General features: G+C 37.1%; 1 protein-coding gene across 3 annotated transcripts in view; it reads right to left on the bottom strand.

The window, feature by feature from the left end:
* LOC104689844 (cadherin-12) overlaps nucleotides 1-20434 on the bottom strand; it is a 228632-nt gene that overhangs the window by 77843 nt on the left and 130355 nt on the right. Inside the window, exon 1 of one of the 3 annotated variants that reach the window (XM_019286294.3) lies at nucleotides 15939-16033. The exons of the other annotated variants lie outside the window; for them this stretch is intronic. The gene's annotated coding sequence lies outside the window, so the exon portion shown is untranslated. Of the gene's footprint in view, nucleotides 1-15938; nucleotides 16034-20434 lie in introns of those variants that run through there. 3 annotated transcript variants of the gene reach the window in all.

Here is a 20434-nt window from a genome sequence, read left to right as displayed (position 1 = left end):
AAGGAATGGAAGTACTGTGGAGGAAGTAATCCTTATCACTGTTTTCAGCCATAACTGTAGACCAGACCTAGTGCAGTTTCCTTTACATTCCAACTTAAAAGGGACCAATAGAGCAAAAGAAACGCACATGAAAGCAGAAAACTCACTGTAAATGGCAACAGTCTGCAAAAATATCTTGTTCCTCCTGCTGGTTGCTAATCCATTTACTTGCATTTCCTCACTGCCCCATAATTAAAATAGTTTTCAGACTATAATCTTCAGCAAAACAAACTCCCACATTGTTAGGCTTTCCCATCAGCTTTGGAGAATTGTTTCCTATGATCTGTGCAATTTAATTTTGGAATTTGCAGTGCTGATTGGGAGTGAAGGTTGCCTACATGAGAAACAGCAGAGTGGTGTGGGTTATCTCCACCATTCCTGTTTTAAGAAACATGGTATATTTGGAGGTCATTGACTTTTTCAAGAATATCCATGGAATACTGTAAGAGCTTTAAGACTGCTACTTTTCTGCAATGAAAATTGGCAAGTTTTAAAGAATGTTCACCATCTGAAATGAACCTTAATGGACTTGTTGAAGTTTAGTTCTGGAAGTGCCTCACTGAGAGATGTTCCACATGAAAGGTCCTATGACTTAGGCATGAAAGTAAGTGAAGGTTAACTGTTTGGAGGATAATTTTTTCAGTGCCCAGCCCCTGTATTCTCATCACATGAGGACTGGCAGTGGTCCTGGAGGATTTGGTACTAACATTGTAAAAATACTGGCTGCATGATGGCAGCATCAGACTTCTCCTGTTATGGTTTATTGATCAATAGAGAATGAAAAGGTATTCCAAGATATTCCAGTATTCTTTCTATCTCCTGAAGAAAACACAGAAATATGAGAGTTATTTGATTATCAATCATTTTTTACAGTTAATGGGCTGATCATGTTCTTAAGCTGAGGGCAAGTTTCATTAAAATCAACTTCTAAAAGAAAGAAAATATTAGCAAATAATAAGTGAATGAATGAAAAGAAACACCACAGCTGAATCCATATCTATAACTCCTCACTCAAAAATGTGATGCTGCAACATGAAGGAGGCAGACAGTGGCCATCAAACTGCCTGAAAATTCTGTCACTGACCGAGGTGCTTGATGATTGCTGCACATACAGATTGCTAGTGTCGATATTCCTAGGTACATGCTCCAGATAGTCCAACCTTATTACACGAAAGGAGGAAGAAATTTTGATTTAAAAGGTGAGTTTTATTAAGGGAGACATACAAAGTCATATTTTAGCCTGAGAAGTAGCAGGCACTGAATATGAAAAATAATCCATTTCACATTGACAGCATTTTCAACTGTATTAACTCATCTGTCAGTTCTTTTTCAACAAGCAGATAATATGTAAAGCTTATATTTTTATGATTGGTATGGAGTGTTGGTTTTTTGTTTTTTTTTTTTTTTTTTTAATATGCCTCCAGTCATTTGCTTATTTAAATGCATACCTAATGTTCTAAATGGGTTTTCTGAAATTGGTTTCTCATCCTTTCAGTATTATCAAGCATTTCTCACTGTATCTAACAAGCTTTCTATTTTATTGCAAAGCAAGAAACCAATGTATTTTTAAAAGTATACTCTAAAATCTAATTATTTTTTTCCAGACAATAATGCAGGGCATTACAGCTGTAAATCTTTAATGCACAAAGGTAGTGATGAGGGATCACATTAACTACAGTTAATGACATTTTAATTAAAATATATACTTACATTACTACATGGAGTAATGAACAAAAAAAGATAAAATATTTCTTTTTTTTTTAATATATGATAGTTAACATTTAAATATATTTTAAAATTTTTATGTGCAAGCAACACATATTTGATGTAAGGCATTATAAAATGCAGAAAAATTAAATGATGTGCTTTAGTTATTTATGTTTTGGAAAGAGAAAAAAAAGTGTTAAACCATTCACACAGTTCCAGAAATGGTATGGAATTTTAAAGATTGTGTTTTCTTTGAAACAATACAGGTGGTATTGAGGACTAACATACTGTAAATCACAGCAAGCATCCTCACCTGAATTTTACTCTGGCTAAATCTAAGGAGATTCATCAATAAGTGAAAATAGAATGGAGCCCAAGATCTGTAACTTGTTGGTGAAACTGACAGAAATAGCACTAATAAAAGCCTTGTAGTTTATATCAGAATAACTAGAAGGAACTGTAGAACATCTGAGTTTATACCACAACAGAAATCTTTATGAAATATTGACTAGACTTCTAAAACAATTACCTTTCTTTTTTTTTTCTGGCAGTATCTCATTGGTAAAAATGATACTTTGCCAAAATAAAAACAATCTTTGAAAGAACAACAATACTGATGAAATCTCTTCTCATCCAACGAGTACTAGAAAGGCATTTCAAAATATTCTAATACCCAGTTCGAGATTTTCAAATTGCTTTTGAAAGACTAGTCAAAATTTGTTTAAAAAATTACTTTAAGGTTTAAACCCTCCCAAATTTCAAAACAGAATATTTAATTCATTGATTTTCTTTCCTGATTTTTTTTTCCTTTTAAAAGACTAGAATATTGACGCTTTGTACTATTTCAACCTGGAAACAAATTTTACCTTCACCAAAGTGTAGCTGAGGTGGGTTTCTTGCTCTCTGTGCAGCTATTGTTGTCTTTCAAAGTAATCAAGCGGGAAATCTGAATTTTTTATGTTTAGTTTGTTGAAGATGAAGATGTTGTCATGCTGAAGACCATGACAAAGAACACACAAAACTCAACTGGGACTAGATAAAATGGTTATTTCATTGTAGAGGAAAATTATATGATTCAAGGCTATGAGAATAATAGAGCAGTCTTATTTAGATGCAATTCCTGAAAAAAATAATGGAGAGCAAATTGAATTGCAAAGACAAACTAGAAAGGAGATGGTGATATATCATCTTTTCTCATTAAGATCAGCTTTCAATATGCCTGCAAATGCCATTAAGTTTGGTTACAAATGCCAAAATTCACTTAAGTGGTAGCAGTGCATTGTCTTATACAGAAAGTGAGGGTGGCACGCTTTGAGGCTTTGAAGAGGCAAGAGAAGGATGGGTGGGAGCAGTAAGTTTTAAGGGTTAATTGAAAGGAAGGGATGCTGAAATGATAGCAGGAGTTCAAGTGTTCCATGGGCTCTGGCTGGAGCCTCTCTCCACTGCGCAGAGATCAGAGGTTCACCCAGAGTAGGTGACTCAGCCCTCCTGCCAAATTTTGAATTTCTACAATAACAAAGATACCACTCCTTTGGACGCTCCCAAGGGCTTCCTGTAAAGCAGATTCCTTCCTCAAGTCTTCTGTTTTGAAACTCAGGGCTCTGACTTTGCTGTTTTTCTTGTTCACCTTTATCCTCCCTTTTGTTAGTAAGAAATGAGCATGTGACGCTGTATGTGAATTTTCATGGAATTACTTTTTGTAATGGACTACCGAGGTAGTTTAATCTACTTCGTGGTGAGTTAAGACAGGATTTTCTTGTAGAGTCAGAAGAACTCTCATCATCTTGCTGCACAACGTCTCCCCTTCCACATGTATCATTTAGTACTTTTGAAAGAAATTAAATGATTGTGAAAATATCTTTTTATTGGGCAGGGGGAAGGAAGAGCACAGCTGCTGGCATAGAAACTAACTACATTGGACAAAATTCTTTCTAAACAATTCCAAAAATAGCACCATGGCAACCCAAACAGCATCCATCTTCTTATCAGAATTCAAATAAAAATCTAATCAACACATTTCATAGTTGTGGGTTTCGGGTTTTTCTTAAGTTGAAGAAAAAAAAAGTGAATTTATGGCTCACTGCAGCACTACATTGCAATTCAGATCAGGAGATTCTGTGTCTCAATAAATATTCCCCTGGCCTCCACTAGTAGTTTTAGCAAAACTCCAGTATTGGGAAGACGTGCATTTGTAAAGAGAGATGCTGACACTGCCCTTTTGGGGCTTATCTTTTATAGAAAAATTACCAATAAGTTTTGAATATATACTCTGGACGCTGACTCCCACAAAAGTAATGTGAGAAAGGCATATTTTACTTGGAAAAGTCAGTTTCCAATTTATGTATTCATGGCTGTGCAGTCCTCATAATAACACGAGCTTGCTGGCTCCATCAATATCTTGAATACTAGACACAATCAGGGAAGCACACTTTTCTTCTCTTTTGCATTCCAGACATCGCCCTGAACATATATATTTCTCTCAGCTGTCAGAAACAGCCATAGCCACAAAAGCAATACTGCCATTTCTTTTGTAATTGATGAAGAATGGCAGCCTTTTGCTAATAGTTTTGCTGTGCTGGTAGCTAAAAGCAGCTGTCACAATTCTCAGCATTTAGTGCATAATCAAGCGTATTTCTAGTATGTCTAGAATAACATTTGAGTTACACTGGCAACAATCCAGGGAGTATGGAAGCTGGCTTTTCTTTTTCCTGCTGGTCATCCCTGTCTCCCTCATGGATGATGAGGGTAAATAGGGGAAACCTACTGCTGTGGGGGTTTTAGCTAATTATTTAGCTTAGAAATCAGCAAAGCAATTATTTTCTTTTCCTTTTCTTTTTTTTTTTTTTGGGACCATCATCTGTTGGGGTCAGCCAGAGTTAAGCCTCTCAATCTGGCTAAGCTAATAATGCCTGTTATTCACTGAATATTTATTTAATTTATTTATTTTTATTAATTTAGTCTATTCATTTATTTATAAAGAGATTCAGCTGCTTACACAGTCTCAAGGCTGTGATAATGTTTACAAAGGTTACATTTCTGAAGAAAATGAGGAGCTTGAAATAGCAGCTAATAGTCTATACCCAATATGCACATAAAGGAGTGGCCTGGTAAAGTAACGGCTGGAAATGATGCATAAGGAGAATAGCAGAGGAGCCAATTAACAAATACTAAGCTTAATATCTATCTGAGAAATATACTTCTGAAGAGTGATTTTTGCTTGCTGTTTTCAGGATTGTTTTCCTCTTACCAATATGACAGAATTTCCTCTCATATATATGGAATTTAGCATATAGAAACATTTAGCTTTGACTTCTACTTTTATCATCTTGACAACTTGATTAGTTTTCAGACTATGACTCAACAGGGACTTAAGCTTGCCACCATACCTTCATGGCTAGGATAGGTGAGATAAAAATAACCAGTACACCCTCCAATCATGATAGCTGTGCTGGCAAATCTCCTACTGAAGACGTTTCTGTGCTGATAAAAACATGCTTTTTCTGCCTTAGTTTATGTTTTGCAGGGAGGTGGTTGAAGTTGTATTAAAAGGACCTTTATGATATCAAATGCTATGTCTGAACCAGACAACTTTTCCAAAAATGCTGTAGGAAATTGGATGTGTCCTGGGAAATACAAAATAATAAATTTTAGCCCTACGAAATAATTAATTTTAGCCCTATTCAATGCACTGAAATCTTAAAGGCTTGAGGAAAAATGAGTCATCCTTAGAATAACGGCACGAAGAGTTGCTATTCATTTATTAATCTGGAAAGTTGTTTCAGTGTGATCAAAATATTTTTCAGACACAAATGTTCAAAAAAAAGACTAAGTTCAATTTGAGCAAGGAAAGTGACACACTGGAACTGATTCCAAGCTGATGCAACCTGATGGTTGTCATGATATTTACCTGTACAGGATTTGTTAACATCAGCTGCGTGCCCTTTCAACAACATAGATCCTTCTCATGCCAGATGAAAGAGTACTAGGAAAAGAATTTTTTAGCATTCACTTTTCTCATGGAAGAGCTCCTGGAGATTCTTAAGGTGTGGCAAAGAACTTGAAATTTTGACACTTCTCCTGACAGCCCCCTAGCCCCCTTGCCCCTGGAATAACAGAAGGTATGTCAAAAATGGTGGCCATCACATAATGAACTCAGGAGAAAGCAAGTCACAGTGTTGCTTCTATTTTACTGTTTGAAGTTTTCATGAGCCAGAGTTTCACACATCAATTCTTCAAATGTCAAATGAGTTTTTCAGAATGTAGTAATAAGAAAACTCTAGCTTTACAGAGGATACAAGAAAAAAAATAGTGTGAAATAAATGCCATTCTTAGTGAATGTTAGCTAAAGGGACCTGCTTTTGAATCTCAGTAGAAGTTCTAATGCTATATGGAGGCTAGGTTGTTTCACTATTTTTTACCAGATATTGGACCTGTTTGGAAATAATTTAATTCTATGTTCACCCAAGTACCTTTAGCTAAGCAAAGTTAATTTCTATGCCAGAATTTAGTGAAAAAAAAATCTTTTAAGCTTTGAATGAAAGAAAGTTTATCAAGGTCTTTTTCCCAGTTATATTTAGAGTCATGCACTTAGAATCAAGTTACTATTGGTAACTGATTTTACTATTGGTAGCCAAATTACACACTTATGTGGTAACATTTCATGGAAAAGACATTTGGAGATGTTGATGACTGAGCACTTCTAAAGTTTGCATTGCCTGTATCACATCCCTTCATACCTACTTAAAATGTCTTGATGGTTAAAATGGTTAAATCTCTCAAGAAGGATACAGAGCAGTCTTCATGAACATTTTTTCCTTCATATTTTTTGTTTTGTATTTACCTCTTTTTTCCTACTCAAAATCTACAAACGTCCCATGGACAAATTTGGATTAGGCAGAGTCATGATAACATGCAAAAAGAACTTCAGAGTACATAAGTGACTTCTACACAACCTAGTATGCAATGAGATTGTCTGTGAAAATTGCTGACCTTAATTATTTAATCAGAATATTGCTTTGAAGACTTTCCTGCTACTTGTAGATCAAAGTACTGAAGAATCCATAGAATTTTACTCTATATATTTGCATTAAAATTTAAAATGCAATCTGATCCATTCAATGACTTAATTCATAATGTCAATACTATTCTACACAGCTCTCTACATCAATATCCAACTACACTAACATTCTGTGGTGAGAGGAGACAGCAACCCCACATACTCACAATAGGGGTATGACAATAGGGGCTTCAGAACAAGAAACAACATGGATATCCTCAGGCTTGACAAGAGGTTCCCGTCATGCAAACTCACTTGAAAATAAGAAAAATGACAAAAGAGGGATTGATACTTTAAGTGACATCAGGCACATTGTCCATCACAAATGGTATTTCAGAAAAAAAGGGGAAAGAAATCCAGCATCTGAGAACACTCAGGATAACATGCCCCTGTGTAAGTCCTGATTCCTACCAGTGACCGATTTACACCATGAAACATACGGTTTCCAAATACCTCTTACCTTTCACCACAATAACTGTGCAATTTATTCCTAAAACAAAGCTAATGAACTAATTTCCCTTTCTACAGGAACAGTGCAAGGAACTGAAGGGGGTCAGAGGTTTGTGATGGATGAACAGCAACAGCTTGCACAGGGCTGACTATGGTGAATCTTCTCCTCTTCTGAGCTTTGTGTTCCCACTCAGAAATCCTGTCCCTGTTGTAGGAATGACCCAGTGATATATAAAGGTACAAACTGAGGTCAACTTCAGATTACCTTAATAATTCACAGCAGCTGGTAGACTTTGAACATGCAACTGAATCATCCTTGCAGCAGAAGCTCTTGAAAGAGAGTGGGAGAAAACTGGCAACAGAAAACCAGGCAGGCATTAATGTTACTAGTGCCCTCACAATAATGATAAGCACATAATTAATTCCACTTTGTTCTTTTACTAGAGGAATTGTAGTGTCACTATCTTTGGAAGCTCTTGAGAGCAGATCAGACATCTGTTAGGAATGACATATGTGTGGTGATCCTCACAGAAATACGTTAAGGGAATCTGAGATCCCTTCTGACCCCAGCTTTGTGATGACATGCACTGCATAAACAGACTTCCCTCCCTTCAGAGAGCTACTGTGTCCTTGCTCTTGTGGCTATGATAGAACTGTTTTAATTTGGTTCAGGAGTGCACTGTTGAAGCAGATCTTTCCCTTGCCCTCAGTACACTCTTTCAGTGTGAAAACTGGATTATTTTGGGTAAAGCTAAGATGGAAGGTAGGCGTGCACTTGATGAAATGCTACTGTTAAAAGGTAGTTGAGAGCTTATTTGAAACCATGAGGGTTTCAAATACTCTGGATGCCAAGTTCTGATCATGCACTGTTCCATCACACAGCTCTGTTTCTATTGCATCATGCTACTGCCTAGTATGACATCACATTATTTTCAGATCCTTTAGATACTATAGCATTACATAAGTATCATTATTATTTCACATCAAGCACAGTTGCAACTTAATTTGCAAAAATCTATAAAGTTTTAATGAAGATGGAAAATGCTACAGCAATACAACTACACATATTTGGCCAATTTCATAGCACTGAAAAGAGAACATTTTAGTGATTGGGAGAGAGAAGAAATTCAAACCACAAGGTCATTTTACACATATGGGAATTTTAAATATACACACTTAAAACTAGCTGTGAGCATGACTCTCCTTTCTCATATATCGTATATTAGTGTGACAACTCCCTCCTTTTCATGTGTTTGCATTAGTTTCTGATATTTTTTTCATAAAATAATATTAAAAACTTCTAGTGTGACAGTCTGATTTTTTGGTTGATCTGAACAGTAAATCAAATTTTGTATTGCCTTCCTAATTTGGATCAATATAATGCTTTGATAATACAGTCTTAGTGAACAAAACATCAAGCATCCTTCTCAGCAGGCAAATTTCTGGACTGTGTACTGCCAGAGTAGGGACTTACATCCAGTTTTGTCAGGAAAAGTCCAGTGAGCCAAAGAAAATGTCAGTGTTTCACCGGAGGAATACACTTCCCAGGCATAACTGCGAAGATGTTCTTTGCCAAAAGGTCACAGAAACATGCTTTTCATTTTTTTTCTGCCTTACTAAGCACAACTCAATTTCAAGATACTGCATAGAGAGTTTTTCTCAGCATGAGGAAAGACTGAAACAGAAGATGGTAGCACAGAGATCTGGTCCCGTTCTTAATTCAATACCAGACTGTTGTTCAACAAAGTATTTTACTATCTCTTAGGTTCTCCATGATAGAATGAAAACAGGAACCTTCACACTCACAGTGGTAGATACTGTTCTAAGACAGTTTAATGTGCAGTGATTTTTGGTGCTCTGTAGTTTGATGGTAATAGAGATGTCTTCTGTTACGTCATTGGTCAGGACATAATAATATATATATAATTTGGAAATGTAGCATTAGGCAGAACACCAGACAATCCCAAAGTAAGACGTAAAGCAGCATATCCTATTCTTCAAATTCCTTAAATTCATATCTTTAAAAGAATTATGGACTACAGTCAAGAAGCAGTCAAATAACAATCTCAAGAGCTGAAAGAATTACAAAATATTGCTTATTTCAAACAATATTTTATGATAGAAGTTATTTTGCGATAGAAGGAGGCATCTTGCAACCTGTGGCTGTGCAAATACCCAATATTCTTTTTGGTTGGTTGGTTTGTTATAAAATGAAAGACAGTGTGGCTTTTGAAAGAAACAAAAAACCTGAAGCAAAAGTGTGATTTTGAATTGATGTAAAGCATACCAATACATGAAAAGCATTTCAGTTTTGAGCATGGTAAACAGGCAAGAGCAAGAAAGCTTTTGTTTCCAGGGTTGCATTAGGAGTGGAAGACACTCAGATATGCTGTAGGAGTTCTCAGTTCAGATGCTTTTTTTTTTGCCTGAGGAAGTTCAAATTTGTACTGCCTATCTTTCTGGAAAATTTTTCACTTTTATATTTCATTTCATCATTCGCAAGGGTATATGCCTGTTTTTTAAGACAGCTTCCTGACTCTCATGCAATGTTACTCTTTTTTTCATTTTTTTCCTTCTCAGTTTCTTCTGTATAAGCACTCCTGATCAATGGAAATATGTGTTTTCAGAAACAATGAAACAATATTATCGACTGAGCCTGAAAGACATACATTTATCTGTGATAGGTGGAATAAGACCACTGCTGGTAGAGAAACAAAAAGAAGTTGAGTCTTTTACTTAAATTGGACTACTGCATTAAAAAATTTCACTAACACCTTTTCCTGCATGCATAGTTGGCTAACTGGCAAACACATTCAAGACATCTTGAACTGAGCTTTTGAGTGAGTGAACTCTTCGCTGACACAAAATTGATTTCAGTAGTATTCTTGCCTTTTGTAATTCAGTTTTAACCTCTTAAGAGAGATTCAAGGCAGGGCTGTGGCAAACAATAAATATGATGGACAATATGGGGAGGAAGGAGGTTTGAAGTATGGGACAAAACCTCCTCCTCCTCTGTTTAGAGATGACTATACCTCTAAGATTGCTCTGTTTTAAAATTAATATTGTTTTCATCAGTGTGTCCTAATTGTAGGTACTGAAGTTTTACTGTTTAACTTCAGGCACTTGAGACTTCAATCTCAACACTCTAAAAGTTAATGTACCTACCCATCCCAAAATACAGGCAATGTTCATTTATCAATTAAATTTTCAGTCATCTGTTATCTAAATATAAGCCTGAACCCTCGTGGGATAGTCTGCGTTATACTGACTGTGTGGGTTGTGGCTGCAAAGCTTCTAACTGGAATGATGCCAGATCTGATGAAGAACCTGCCAGTGCTCCTGGGGTTATTCCAGGTGATATTAAAGGCTGTATTCATACATGTGCCACTCTTCCCTGTGTGCCAGAGGTAAGCCCAGACCTCCAGTCTCAACAGTTCTTGTTTAGCCATGGCTGACAAAAGAACCTGTTCTCATAGCTAGTCAAAAAGTGTCTTCTGGCAGCGTAATTTTTATCTTTATCTTTTAGGCTATTAAGACTATTTCAGCTCATGTTATGCTGCACTTCCCTTTTTAAAGTCCTGTTTGGGAAGGCTGACATCCTGTTCATTCTAAAATTAACAACAAAGTTGTCATTACCTTGGATAGCAAAGGGCCATATATTTAGATACTCCTGCTGTTTTGAAATTCAAAATCTATCTAGCTCTATCACTCTAGATAAAACCAGATATTTTCCATCAGGTTGATAATTATGCAGAGAAAATGGATAAAAATTAAAATTTTCATACTTGACTTTGTGAGCTATCAATTGGTTTTGAGCAGCCTTTCTATTGGAAATATTAGCTCGAAGCATTGCCTGGATGATTCTCCAAGCATTCTTTTCTTCAAATCACTAACTGACAATCCATTCTGTATCCATGATATGTGATTGAACTCTGTGGAAACTCTTAAAATACAAAACCTTGTGTCACCTTTCTCAGATACGTACAAGAAATCCAAAATTTTTTGCTCCCCTTTGCAAAGAGACATTTAACATCTTCAAAGAAAATGTCTGTTTAGATTCCGAATAATTTAGGACCTTATGTGTGTTCTCTTATTACAGGAACCATTTGTCTAACTTACTAAGTCACTTTGAAGATTTTAGCACTTAAAAATACATGGTAGTCAAGGTCCTTTTACCTAATTCACTTGAAACTGGCTCAGAAAATTGTCAGAAGTTTCTAGAAATGTACTTCAACCTATGTGTCACTGATGCTAGAGACAAAAAAAAACCCCAGCCTTTAATAAATTATCATTTATTTCCCAAATCTAAACATTTTTGACATAATTTTCTTCCCAAGAGCCACAATCACATTTGTCAACTTAACTGATCCCTGAAATGAGATCCAAATTATTCAACAGGCATAAAATTAGTAGCAAGCCTCCGGCATAAGACAGCAGTTGCTTTTAGCATTCATTTTTGCTTTATTAACTACTAGAGAACTATGGCAAATGAGATCATAGGATGATACTGCAGTCCAACTGAGTAGTCTCTTATTCCTGCAGCAGAATATATTTTTGTTTGTTTGTTTGCAGGTTTTTGGTGATTTTTTGTTGTTTTTTTTTTTTTGTTTCATTGGTTGGTTTAGTTGGGTTTGTTGGGATGTTTTTGTTTTGTTTAGTTTGGATGGTTGGTCAGTTTTGTTCTTTAATTTTTCTACAACTCCAGAACCCTCTAGATGAAGTTGGGCATGTGTATCTGCAAAGGCACATTGAGGTGCTCAAACTTCCAGTATCTGAAAGCAGTAAGTTCTCAATTTTTCTTTCAAAATTATTAAGGCTTCTGGTCACAGGACAAGTTACTATCTAGAGGCAAAATCAATCCAAAACAATAAAAATGCCAAGTCATCTACTGAACTGCTAGAAGCAATCTCTCTTTAAAGAACAGTGATACTTTAACTCAACTGACTGCAGCTCTTCTCCTTGGCTGCTGAGAGGACTCTTACCTTTCGCGATTTCCAGCCATATTTCTATTCCCATTCCCATTCCCATAGCCTCCATCTAGTGAGCGACACAGAGGAAATTCATCCAGTCGAATCTGCAGTTTCCCATAGTAACTTACTACATTTGCTTACCCTACCTGTTTCTCCTGACATGTACCCTACTGTGCCTGTTATGCAACTGTCTCCCTTGTGCCCCTGTTTCTTTCTCCTCTGGATCTTCTAATCTCCAACCTTGCCCAGGCCTAGCTTGATAAAACATTCCTGAGGCAGTTCCTGTTTTCTCTAGATTTCTCTCTACAGAAAAAAAAAAAAAATCAAAACAAAAACCAAACCCTTTTATAGTGTCTTTCCTACAAAACAATGCTTCTGGATGCAGGCCATTGAGTTGCTCAATCATTTCTCATTCTTCAACACTAACCAGCCTACTTTTCTTCTTTTCATATTGTTTTCCATTTTATTTTATAAAATAAAATGATATTCAAAGTAAATATCTTTGACACATTTCAATCTTTTTAATCAATTATGGGATGAATAAATGTGAGACTGTATTTCCTGGAAATGTATTGCAAATGAAATGATTCACACTGCATCACAACAAGGTTTTTCCTGGCCCCATTGCACCTAGTGCCAACAACAGACTTCATGTCAAGATACTGACAAAAATGTACTAACTAAAAATATGGACACTTTAATGAGAAATTTAATGAGACATCTAAGCAGTGTCAGGCCACTTATGATTTTCTGGTTTTTAATTTATTCATGTCCTTACTCTGAAGGCCTCTATGCTTTTATTTTTAATCATGAAAATGAAAAAAAAAAGGAAATTAATAGCAATTCATGTTAATGGGGACTAGTTGTGGAGAAATGTATAGGAAGACAGTGGAGAAAACAGTCTCATTAATTTCTTTGTTATTGCAGCTAAATATAATGAAGAATACAGTCTGATTTTCTTATAATTCAGTAGGCATGTGAAGGCCACACTGAATGAGAGAATGTGCTCTTTGACCATTTTGTAAAAATGTCTAATTAATTTTCCTTTGTCACTTCCAATATGTTTCTATTACATGCTTGGGACTACTGGGGTTCCCAATGGTGACTGAATTTTGCAGTGCAAAATTACCGTCCTTAAGTAATTCTAAGAATTCCTCACTGAAAACTCTTAAGCACACATCAGGTGCTGGTTGTGGCCACACAAGGAAAGATTCTGCTGGGTTATACTTATTATTTTACATTGCCTTGAATATTATTTGTTTGTTTTGGATAACTGCAAATTTTTTGAAAAGTTATCTGCAATATTTTCCTCTACACTATAAATGAAGATTATATGGTTCTGAAATATTCTTCTCATGGACGACCATGAAGGAACAATGATCCCATAGACTGCATGGTCTTTGTCAGAAATAAGATCTGGGAGTGTGTCCAGTTCATCCAGTTACCTGATAAGTTACAAGCAGTGCAATGTAGCAGGATAAATATGATGGGCAGAAGGTGCCAGAATATGCTGTCATCAAAGATTCCCATGGATAAAGGTCACCTGTGTTACCTGCATGGGAACAACTGACTGGATAACTGAGACTTCCAATGCTACTGGTAACCAACAGAATGCATTTACCAATGACTCTCATTGCATTTGAAAAGCAAGAATTACTACTACAGAAGCCCTCAAATCAGCTGAGTTGCAATGTAATGAAAGAGTAAATGAGGGCCTTTGTTTTCCCCCCAAAACTCCCCGAATCTATATATTATTTGAATTTCCTGTACTCCATTACCATGTTCAGAAAACTTTGTTTCATAGAATTATAGAATAGGTTCTTTAAGAGCTCATAGCTATGAACAGAGAGTTCAAGTAAACACTTAATAAACTGTTTCTGACTAATTTTCTTTGTTCACTTAATTATTCACACGGGATTTATTGTGAAAAAAATAAAAAAGGTAATTTTCCAAAATGAACAATGGTGAAAATTATATTGTTAATAATTTTTTACCTTTCTTCACATCTTATTTACCTTTTAGCACTTCTTGCAAAATATTCAGTTTTATGGTAAAGGAACAGCCTCTAAATTATGATTTCACTTTCCAGGAAAAATTTCCCAAAGGATAGATCCACCAGATGGTGCCATTCACCTAGCCAGATGAGGAATTTGGTCCATGAAAGCTTTCAATTTCTTATTCATAGATAATCTTTAATAATCAGTATATCCTTGTTCATCATTTTATCAATGTCCTATGCATTTATGAATGTTATGCTAATCTTTATTTAAAGACATAAACTTGTCAGAGCATCTGTTTCTCAAGTAAGGGTAGGTGGGCAGAGATGATCCAACATTTTATTCAGTTGCAGAGTTTCCAATTTTGATTTTGGTTTATTTTTTGTTTTTTTTTCTTTTACTGAGAAGAGTAAAATACAAAGCTGGGAGGAATGGCCAATAGCCCAGAGGGCTGTGCAGCCCTTCAGAGGGACCTCAACAGGTTGGAGAGATGGTCAGAGAAGAACCTTCTGAAATTCAACAAGGGTGAGCGCAGGGTCCTGCACCTGGGAAGGAATAACCCCATGCACCAGCACAGGCTGAGAGCTGACCTGCTGGAAAGCAGCTCTGCAGAGAAGGACCCAGGAGTGCTGGTGGACAACAAGCTCTCCATGAGCCAGCAGTGTGACCTTGTAGACAAGAAGGCCAGTGGGATCCTGGGGTGCATTAGGAAGAACATTGCCATCAGGTCAAGGGAGATGATCCGGCCCCTGTACTCAGTCCTGGTGAGGCCACATCTGGAGTGCTGTGTCCAGTTCAGGGTTCCTCATCACAAGAGACATATGGAGGTCCTGGAGCAGGTCCAGAAGAAGGTTACAAATGATTCAGGGACTGGGGCACCTCTCTTAAGAGGAAAAGCTGAGAGAGCTGGGCCTGTTTAGTCTGGAGAAAGACATCTGAGAAGGGACGTAATTACTATCTATAAGTATATGGAGGAAAGGTGTCTACAGGATGGAGCCAGGCTCCAAAGGACAAGAGGAAACAGGCAGAAACAGATGCTCAGGAAGTTCCACCTGAACATGGGGTGACTAAGCACTGGAACAGGTTGCCCAGAGAGGTTGTGGAGTCTCCCTCACTGGAGATATTCCAGAACCATCTGAACACAACCCTGTGCAATGTGCTGTAGGATGACCCTACCTGAGCAGGAAGGTTGGACCAGGTGACCCATTGTGGTCCCTTCCGACTCTTACCCACTGTGACTATGTAAAACTTGCATGCAATCACTGAAAATAAAAAAGGTTAAAAGAAATGCAACTTTCCACCTCAGTCGCCCACTTTTTCCCTCATTAGGAAGCAACTCATGTTTGTCTTCCATAACTGCTCAGAATGTTTTACCTTTGGCTAATATAGTTAATTTATCTTTTTCTAAATTTTGATCTCTAGAATTGACATGAGCTGGAACTGAGTCTATCCATTAAATAAATGCACAGGCTTTTCTGATTTACTTTAAATGGCCACATCAAATTATTAATACCTCTTCTTGGAGAAGAAATATTTTTACATCTATTGTTCTATTATCAATCCTAGGCCTTAAATAACAAATAAGAGTCCAAATTCTCATTTTAGCAAGAACCTTACACTCCTTCTATCTTCATACCATATCTTAAGTAGTATTCAGTTTTTCCTGATCCTTCGTTTGACTATAACAGAAGACCATTACACAGGGTCCTACATCCTTACCTGGTCTAGCCTTAATGAAAACACATGATTTCTTTCATCAGGCCTAATGTAGCATTTTTCAGAGAGGGAGTCTTCATCTGCCTCCATTCCCCAGAAGTGGCTCTTACAACCCACTCCACAGGCTGCCTGTCCTTACTGTTCCCAGCACAGAAATGACAGTAGACCAAACGTATCTGGAACTGTCAGCAAGAAAGTTTGAGATGCCTGAGAAAAAAAAAAAAGCACTTATTTAGATGTAAACACTGCACTTACTGAGAAAGCACAGGCTAAAATGGTTTGGTGCAAATTCTGGACACTTTTCTACATGGCTGTGTGCCAACACAGGGCTAAAAGCCACACAGTCATAGCAATGCTCATCCTTCCACCTGAGATACAGAACATGTAAGCCTCTGCACAGACATGTGCTAATGACCAAAGGCAGCCCTGGGAGCCAAGCTGCCTCTCACAGTGCATGCCCAGGGATTTTGCACCAATGCATACAAACTCTGAGTGAATCCAACCCAAATGTTTCTCTATTTAATGCAATAAATTTATACATTGAACCAAAAAAAGAGCATCTATAATGTCCGGTTTCAGTTTCATCACGATCTCTGGAAAGTCCTGAAAGCAGACTCATCCGAGCAATCAAAGTGCCTCCTTGCTCAAAATGACTTTCCCATTTAAACTTGGAGTCTCTCAAACTTTACTCAGGACAATGCTAATGGATTTTGGCAGAACATGTCCTCTGCCTGATGCATTCACAGAACACCTTAGCTTTTACTTTCTTTTGACTGGTTCCCAGTTTATTTATTTTTCTATGTATTTTGCCTTAAACTAAATGTAGTTAAAGTTGTCTCCAGATTTTGACATCCTAATTTTGTATATATAAATGCTTACAAATTGGATTTGTGACCTGAATATAGCATATATATTTGCTTGGGTGTGTATATATATATATATATATATATATGTATGTATTTGTTACTGGCCTGAGAAAGTTCTACCTTGTCACATTTATAATTAGCAGGATTTCGTATTCTACCAAGTCCCCCTTTCTTGGGGTTTGGGTTTGTTTGGTTTTTTTTAAACTGGTGGTGGTAACAACAGGCTTGCATATAAAAAACACACAGTGTGAAGACTGTTAATGGTGAATCACACAACTGCTAGAAAAACATTTTGTAACAGTTTCTTAGCCTTTTTAGGGTAATAATTCCCTAGTCAGAAAAAGGAAGATTGATAATCACTTCAAATTTTATTTTTAAAAGATATATTTAATGAGAAAGGTTAGTCATGCTAGTTTCTAGGTACCTGGGGATCCAGCCAAATCTGCTGAACCTGACTAATTTTTTTAACCCCAGTGCTGGTTTCTACAGTGTATTGCATTAGTACACTTCTAGAACCACTCATCTCCTGAGATCGAACTAAAATGACAAAAGCCACAATGGTGTTAAAAAATTGATACAAGTGTTATGGCACTAATCCAAAATTTGACAGAATCTCACTTCTACCTCCAGCATGCTTGTTCTTATTGACTGCGGTTCTTTTCCCTATCTCACAGTGTAAGAATGCATTCAAAGAAATTTTTCTTTTTACTTTTTTTTTTTTTTTTATTTTTATTTGCCTTCACTGAAATTAGTTGCTATCCCTAGACCATGTTGCAAAGGCTGACTTAGCTTTCATCGTACCTCTTTTTCACTGGGGCAATGCATCTAACTAAAAAACAGCACCAGTGCAAGAAAGGTTAAGCAGAAGCACCCTTGCAGTAAGTCCTTTTTCAACACAGAAGAAATGAAAGATGTCAGATAGCTTGACTTAAGACATTAACTTCAGTGTGATATTCTGAGCCAGACTCTGTAACTTTAGGACGTACTTTGTTTCATGTACACCAGTGCTCTTGTGTCAAGATAAGCAGGTCTTCATCCAGAGCTCCTTAAATATGCAAAAATTCAGTGTTTTAGACCAAAATAAAGCAATTAAAGTTAAATATTTCTGCTCTTTTTATACTTCATGACTGTTATTGGTTATGACTAATGAAGGATGTTAGTAGCGACTGTTGCAAAAATCACCAAGGAATTTTTCTGACAGCAAACCACACAAAGGACTCCATACACCCTTTACTGATGATGTGGGGCAGGACTCACTTAAACAGATAAAACTTTCAATATCATTGCAAGTAAATATCTCAAATTATATGTTTATTTAAACTCTTTTCTTTCCAGTATTTGTACACTTTATGTTCTTACTTGGGTTTAACAATATGTGACCATTAGAAAGACATCATCCTAATGGTATCTCATTTTTAAACCCTTTCACTTCCTGATTATAATGCACTAAAAGATGCATTTGTATTCCTATCATTACAAGAAAATATTGAAAAAAGTATAATAATTTATCCTTTTTTCTTCCCCCATCCCCTGGTAATAAGAAATCTGTGCCCTTCTGTATAAGAAACTGTGTAATAGATTATATTATCCTTTTCCTTTAAGCTATGTCACGGTAGGACAGATTTCCTTACAGAATTATAGAATGGTTTGAGCTGGAAGGGACCTTAAAGAACATCTAGTTCCAACACCCCTGTTATGGGCAGAGACACCTTTCACTAGATCAGGTTGCTCAAAATCCCATCAAACCCTGAATACTTCCAGGGATGGGGCATCCACAGCTCCTCTGGGCAACCTATTCCAGTGTCTCACCACCCTCAAAGTAAAGAATTTCTTCTGAATATTTTGCCTAATATCCAATCTAAATCTACCCTCTTTCAGTCTGAAGCCATTATCCCTTGTCCTATGACTTCATGCCTTTGTGAAAAGTCCCTCTCCATCTTTCTTTCAGGCTCCTTTTAGGTACTGGAAAGTGCTCTAAGGTCTTCCCGGAGCCTTCTCTTCTCTGGGCTGAACAACCCCAACTCTCTCACCCTGTCTTGATAGGAGAGGTGCTCCAGCCTTCTGAACATCTTCATGGCCCTCCTCTGGACTTGCTCTGAGAGGTCGATGCCCTTCCTGTGCTGGGGCCCCCAGAGCTGATGCAGCACTGCAGGTGGGGTCTCACCAGAGCAGAGCAGAGGGGCAGAATCCCCTCCCTCACCCTGCTGCCCACGCTGCTTTGGATACAGCCCAGGACACGTTTGGCTCACTGGGCTGTGAGAGCACATGGCTGGGTCATGTGCAAACTCATGAAAGGAAAGAACTGAAAATGACAGGTCTGTTCTCATAATTAATATGTTAAGTCATACAGTATGTGGAAAAACAATTCCAATCAGAACTGAGCCTTAGCTAGAAAACAGGAGCACGAAAATGATGAGCTTTCAAATCCTTGGCCCCTTACATATGAAACACAGGAACTGAACATACTTTATTAAACCACATAGAGCCTTTAACCCTGAGTTTTTTGCAAAATAAAAATTATGAATCCTACTGCTCAGAGGCAGCAGCACTAAAGAAATCAGTTCTTACTCCAACAAATTTTGTGAAGTACACTCCCACCTTTGTGAATGCAGTGCACTTTGTCTATATTGGCACAAAACTAATCTAATTGAATAATAATATAACAAGCAACTTAAAGATATTTTTTCCTTTTGATAAATTTTTTGGGGTTTTTTCTACAGAAGCAATATCTCTTCACCAAACATGAGGTCAGAATTTCTGCTCTACAAAATTTATTGTTTTTCTGAACTCGTGGTTTGGTAAAGCCAAAGCTCATGCAGTTATCTTCACAACTGACTGCTGGCACATTTGTTATATTTTGCTTGGTGTGAAGCAGAGAAAGCTAGTGATTTATCTTTGAGAAGCTACTGTTATGTCACCGTCTGGCACATGAGAAAGACTTACCAAACCACACCTTCATGTAAATATATTTAATGACAAACTTCCATCCTTTTTTACCCTAAAAAAAGCCTCTATAAGAGATATCAAGACTGTAGAAAGGCTGGGAGGAACTTTGTCCCTCCTTTTCAGTATGTGTCTACCTAGATGCAATTCCCCATTATTCCCATTCATTTTACCAGGGATAAAGCTCTGGGACTGCTGACAGGTAGTTATCAGCACCTTATTACAGAGCCACTCTGGGACAGAAAACCAGGCAGTTGGTCAGGGCCACAGAGCATGAGGAGTGCTACAGCCATGGCTGTAACCTGGTGCACCTGCTGCCCACTCCAGTTTCTGTCCTCTGCTCTTTCTCTGTGGGCTCTATCAGGTGACACCTGCACTGGCCTCACAAGTGACACAGGAATTCAACTTGCAGGTCTCTGGCTAACTGTCAAAGAGCTAACTAAATAAAGATGTCTTTTCAGATGTCTTTTCAGAACCCAGACAGGTCATGTCTCTTGTTCCCAGCCCTCTGCAGTCACTTAAAATAATAAGAATCATGCTACTTAAATATTGCACTAAAAATAATCATATGATGAATGTGCTGCAAGTTAATTGAAAAAGAGCAAAGCAATTATAGGAGTATGAGTTTAATTTTACATTAAATTTAAAGATGTAATCCTGCACTTGACTTATTTTTACTTTCTCTTTAAT

Source organism: Corvus cornix, chromosome 2, assembly GCF_000738735.6.
Source record: "Corvus cornix cornix isolate S_Up_H32 chromosome 2, ASM73873v5, whole genome shotgun sequence".
Lineage (NCBI taxonomy): Eukaryota > Metazoa > Chordata > Aves > Passeriformes > Corvidae > Corvus > Corvus cornix.
The sequence above is the reverse complement of the archived record's forward strand: the minus strand, read 5'-3'. Positions and strand labels throughout refer to the sequence as shown.